Source organism: Xenopus tropicalis, chromosome 2 (genome assembly GCF_000004195.4).
Source record: "Xenopus tropicalis strain Nigerian chromosome 2, UCB_Xtro_10.0, whole genome shotgun sequence".
Lineage (NCBI taxonomy): Eukaryota > Metazoa > Chordata > Amphibia > Anura > Pipidae > Xenopus > Xenopus tropicalis.
In genome coordinates this window covers 127,312,661-127,318,900 of record NC_030678.2, presented here as the reverse complement: position 1 = coordinate 127,318,900, position 6,240 = coordinate 127,312,661, and positions in this window count along the sequence as shown.

Here is a 6,240-nt window from a genome sequence, read left to right as displayed (position 1 = left end):
TGTGTTATCAGTATGCATACAAACAAATCATTAAATACTACAAACTGTTCTGTTAGAAAGCTGCTTCTTCCCATTATAAAGAAGCAGGCATCCATTTAGTTTGGGTTAAGCTTTATTTCTGCTGTGGTGTGTGTCTGTGTCTCTGTGGTCTGCAAAATAATTAATGTTAATAACCTCTGCAATGTTGGCCTGTGCTGCTGGATAGACTCATACTTCAATGCTCTGCAAAAAATAAAAAAAAAAACAGTGTATTTTCCACTAATGACATTAACAGTGTTTCAAATATTGTAATACAACCAAAAGAAAATTAATTAGCTAATTAAAAAGCGATATGCACGAGCAAAGCACTTTTGCTTTTTCAAGAGCTTTTTAAACTTGCGGTTAATCAGATTGCGGTCATTTTTAATCATCAAAAGATTTGATTTTTTACTGTTAATACTAGAGAATGAGATCTCCAGCCAATATTCCAGTTCAAGTTTGACTGTAGATATATAGTGTGGGGAAGATTGCTGTGAGATGTAGCTAGCAAAGATTTGATTATAGTTTAAGGGGAAATCACATTAACTTTCGGGAATAACAATTCTCAGATTGCTGGCATATCATCTCAAAAGTGACATTTTATTCAGTTAAAAATGAATAATTTGAGATTTAAAGGAGACATATTGTGTGAAAAGCAAGAATGTGCCAGTGCATTATACTCCTCTAAATATAGAAGTAATGTGCTTAATAGAGTTGTGTTTTGGGTCAGCACTCAGCACATTGCACTGTAGCATAGATACCAATCACTGGCTAGGTGGACCTGATAGAGAACTGAAGCCTGTCTTTGCTTGTTCTAATTCAGGGCTGCGATTGGCTAGCCCCCTCCTATTGTGCAGGGGTTGCTAGGACATGGTCATCCCTCATTTGAAATTGTAGGAACCGTAGCAGATCTATGCGGAGCTCAAATCAAGGGGTCATTTTTAAAGTTAATGATCATTTCTGCCCAGAAAAAAGGCTTACATGTATATTATTCATTACTGCCTACGAGACTGGGGAAGGTTAACGTATCCTATATGTCTCCTTTAAGGCAAACTGTAACATTACAATATTGTATATACAAACAAGCACCAGGGGTGGTGCTGTGATGAGGCGAGTTGAGACTAGCGATGCAGCCCCCCTGGTGCAAAAAACATATGCGTTGAGGTGGGGGAAGGGGGCGGCATCGCAGGAGCTGCCTCATGCGGCTCCCGAGTAAAAAACGCCCCTGACAAGCACCCACACATTTCTATACATTTACATACAAATAGATACATAAAACAAACTGTAGCCATGTTGCAACCGGCTCTGGATGTCAACAAATGATGACAATAATACAATACATGTCTGCAGATTCTCTCTCTATCTGCTTCCGAACACACATCCAGCATTTCTTACCGACACCTCCAGGACCCATGTGGATACACCAACAGAGTGCCATTAGCTGTCCCTGGGGCCCCCTGCTCACTAGGTACCTATACCCTTGTTCTTTCCAGTGACAGTATGTACTGTGCCCAAGCTTCACCCGTTGGCTTTCCTATAACCTACACCTAAATGCTAAATGCAGTTCCCTCTCTGGTGCACAGTTCACCTAAGGGGCTCTACCCCTCTCTAAGCACTCCTCGTTGGGACAACAGGCTGTCCTTTCTACCTCACTACCTTTCACTTCTGAAGTGAACTCATTTGCCACTGCTACCACTAATTAGTCTAAGTATCAACCTCCCCAGTGAGTCTAACCACACCACCTTGCTGCTGCCACTGATGTTAATGATCATTTCTGCCTTCCTCAGCAAGGCACTGTCTTATATAGACCCACAAGAAAGCTTAGCACCCCCTGCTGACAAACCTATTTACATTAATGAATACACATGGATATTTTGAAGACAGCCAAGCCCCCTCTTAAAGGCATTTGGGAAATCTGCCATCACAATATCTATGCTTCACCTCCACAAAGATTTTTTTAGAAAGCATTGTGAAGTTGCTAATTTTTCTGCCTGAAACAGTTGTGCAGGTAAATACATTTTTTTAGGCAAGTTGCATGCCTGTTTACCAAGTAAGATTAGAAGAAAGATGACCTAAGAACTGCTCTTAGGACTCCAGGGACTGCTAGATGGGGGACAGAATAGAAACCCCCTTTCCCTTTGAGCAAAACTGAAGAGGCTTCAAGGAGAAGAAAAGGCATTTTGGCATTTTACTGCCAATAGATTCGCCACATTAGTGCCACCTAAAATGCTATATTTATTCTGCAGAAAGCTTTACCATACCTTAGTAAAAGCCCTAGCAGCTCCCTCTGTTTAAGATTGCAGCTGCCATTTTAGCTTGGCCTCAGTAGCTTCCCTTGTAGCTCTAGCGGCTTGTAGCTAAGATCACACATTCTGATGTGAGAGGGAGTGGATTTGTATGAATTCCTATGGGAGGGGGGTGCAGGAGAAGAAAGAAAGCTGCACAGACTCGGCCCTGGAATGAAGGTTTTTTCTGAGAGAGGAAGTCTGACAGGGATAGAACATATGTACAAAATAGAAGACAAGAAATCCTGTGTTTCTTTTGATAGAGGACTGGTCCTAGGAGATTACAAATGCCATACTGATGATAGGATAGTCTGTCTCAGTGCTCTTTGGGACCAGAATCCATCACTTGACAATGAAACAAGGAGAGGGAGGGTTTGCATTACACTGTGAGCTTAAGGGGGTGGGAAACTGGTCCGAGAGTGTACAGAGACAGACTTTCATTGTTAGAAGTTCAGGTAGCCCTTATATATTTTATATACATTAACCATAACCGAACAAGCTTGTGTCAAAAAAGAGGGGGGTGGGTTATATATTCCCTTTAATTAAATATAAAATGGTTTTCCCAAGATAAGTCAGATTACTGACACCTAATATTTAGAAAGTAGGGCTTAGAAAAGAATTAGGGCCTTTCCTCCAGCTATTATCACAGCTATAATGGTGCCTCACTAGATATACTGCCTGCATATTTAATTAAACATGGGACCTCCAGCTAAGCAGCCCGAGAGAGAGAAAGCGAGAGCTGCTGGCATGAAGGTCCCAGTTTAGTATAGGAAACACCTAAACTGCTCAAATAAAAAAACCTGAAGTCCAAAAAAATACTTTTCTCATGACAGATAATGAGAGAATCTACAAAGAAACTTTCCAGCAACATTACACTACAAGGTGTATTTATTAATGTTGGAGACAAACATCACAGGTGATCAGATCCGTTTAAATCTAATTATTGATTGTTTGTTATGGGCAATATCACCAGTGATGTTTGTCTCTGAAGTTAATAAATATGACCATAAATTATTCTTTAAATGACAAAAAGACCAGAGCTATGACATCACAAACATCTTGAGGAGGATCTGGGAAGGAAAAAAAGGAAAAGGGTAGATTGGGTGCAGCCATGGGTTAAACTTCAGGGTCTTAAAATTCATATTACTAGCCCTGGCACGTATTCTGCTGGCTAGGTTGGTAAAATATCATCCAGGTGGCAACCTTAACACCATCCCTACCACACCTGGGAGGCTGCAAACTCAGAAATAAAATATTTCCTGACTCTGTCCCGCATACAAACAGGCAAGCCAAAGCATTGTGTAAATATTGGAAATTTTACGAACTGGAAATTACACAAAGTTAAATCATAAGATTTACTTCTCTATAATATTCTACAAATAGTAAAGTCACAGGGGGTCACCCAGACTGAAAATAAAGGTGTTTTGAAAGGTAATGATTTCAGCATAAAAATTCTTAACAGCTTCTACTTTCAAAAGTGCTTAGAATTCATACAAATAAGCCTTTTTATTGCTTGGTAGATTTACTGAAAAGGTCCACTAATAATAAATATGAAACAGGCTGAAATTAATTGAATTGTTGTCATTAATTATAGCCAATGTTTGTCTGCCATCTAGTGGAATGTAATAGTACAGCACACAATGTAATATACACATTATTTCTCTATATTTTTGATTGATCTTTTTTGAAGGTTTTCATTTATCTAGGTCATTATTTACAGTATCTAGTAGGGAGAACGGACTTGTGGTGAGCTCAAATTTCCCACTTTGATAAATCTGCCCCAAGAATTAATTTTATACCTGGTCCTTTTCTAAGAATTTGTCACAGAACTTCACATACAGCTGAAAGTAAAGATAAACATTGAACATGTAGAGGAAAAAAAAAGAATCCGCAAATTCCAGATGCCAACGTGACAACAGCAGAGAAGCAGAAAAGGTTATGGCTCGTACCACAATACACTGATCCTAAATATACCTTAAAAGCCACCATGAAAGCACCCTGAAGGTTTTGGAATGGCCCTAAGATAAATATAGATAAATGGAGAGCACTCACTTCACAGTCACAAAATACAATATAGATATTTGGTGCAACAAAAACCCAAAAATTGTACCCCTATATAGGGTACCAAAGACAGTAAATTTAAATAGAGTAAGGGCTTGCACACAATCACAGGTACAGTGGTAGTATTAAAAAATAGTTATCCTTTATATAATATGGGTTTAACAACCCAATTTTAATCACAAAAAACAGAAAATTACACATATTATGAAGTAATACATACCACAAAAATGTGCACAGGCAAAAAAAGGACACACAGGTAAGCTGATACACTTTCCATAGATGAGAATTACCCCAGTGTTTTGGCACAGAAAGCCTTTCTCAAGGGAAATCCTGGAATGGCCCTAACACAGTCCGCTGAAATATTATTGAAAATTTGTGGGTAATCTTAAACATGCAAGATGGCCCAAGAAAATCTCAGAATTAGAAGAGGTTGGCAAGGAAAAGTGGGCAAAAATCCCATAAGAAGGGAGACTCTTAGGTAAGAACCCACGGAGCGAGTAACTTGCCCGCAATAGATATTTGCTATAGTGGGCGATTAAATGCTTAGAAATGGCTCTCCACCGCTGGAAAGACCTTTGCATCACTTTGTTTTCCTAAGTCTCGCAAAGTTGCCTGCAGGAGGAAACACTGTGCGACTTTAGATTACCAAGTTGATGCAATGTGCTTTCCACTGGCAACTTCTATTGTTGCCAGTGGAAAGACTTTTCTGAGCGGTTACTCACTCGCTATAGCTGAGATCTATTGTGGGCAAGTAACTCACTCCGTGGGTTCTTAACCTTAGCTGGATCCAAATGGCATTTTCAAGCTGTAATCTGTGCCTAAAGGGGTGTTACTAAATACTGACTTACTAGGGTGACCCAACTTTTGCACATGCCACAAGCTTGTGTAATAAAATGTAATTGTGCATTAATATTTGCAAATATCTGTTTTTCAGCACACTGGTTTCTGTAAAGACGAGGCGTAGGACGGATATTTTCGGCAAGCGGAAAAGCGATTGCTGAAAATACCTCCCTAAGCCTCCTACATGTGCCTGCACCCGAATGATATGCTTGGGTGCAGGCACATGTAGGCGAAATACGCACAAAAACGCAAGACTTTCAAACTCTCACGTTTTTATGCGTATTTCTGATACATGTGCCTGCACCCGAGCATATCTCATTCATTCGGGTGCAGGCACAAGTAGGAGGCGTAGGGCGGAATTTTCGGTTCGCACTACGCCTTGTCTGACATCAGCCTTAGTGACCCCTCACTCTCGGTGACTCCTTCACACTGAGCAGCCCCCTTTTTACCTCTCCAGGCAGCTTCTCTCTCAGCTGCCTCTTAATTAGCCGACTGAGGGGGATTATTAACCCTGTCTGCACAAAAAATACCCCTACAGTCCACACCACACACCTTAAATGTACACTCTCTTACATTTTTAGGAAAGACTGCTGTGTTTCCTAACCACTGTCACACCCCAAACAATGTAGGTGTCTCTAAAAATATATTGCATAAACAAGCTCATAAGCAAAACACTGTTTCATCTAAATAAACCATTTTTATAAAAATATACTTTTTTAGTTGTATGTGCTACTGGGTAATCCTAAATAGAAAATTGCCATTTTAGGAATTCTGGGTCACCTCCAGGGATCATAGGATTCACAATGCACACAAATAAGCCAAGGCACACATACTGCTAGGCCACATCAGCCAATGACAGTTCTGCCTTTTGCTTCCACACTACTTCCTGTTATAGTTAAAGCTGTATTATTTCTGGTCATGTGATCTCTGAGGGAGCACACAGCCCATCACTAAATGGTGGATTAAGGGAAAGGATGTAAAAGGGCAATATTTACTGATATATATTACAGTTGGTAATATATCTTTTGGTTAAGTA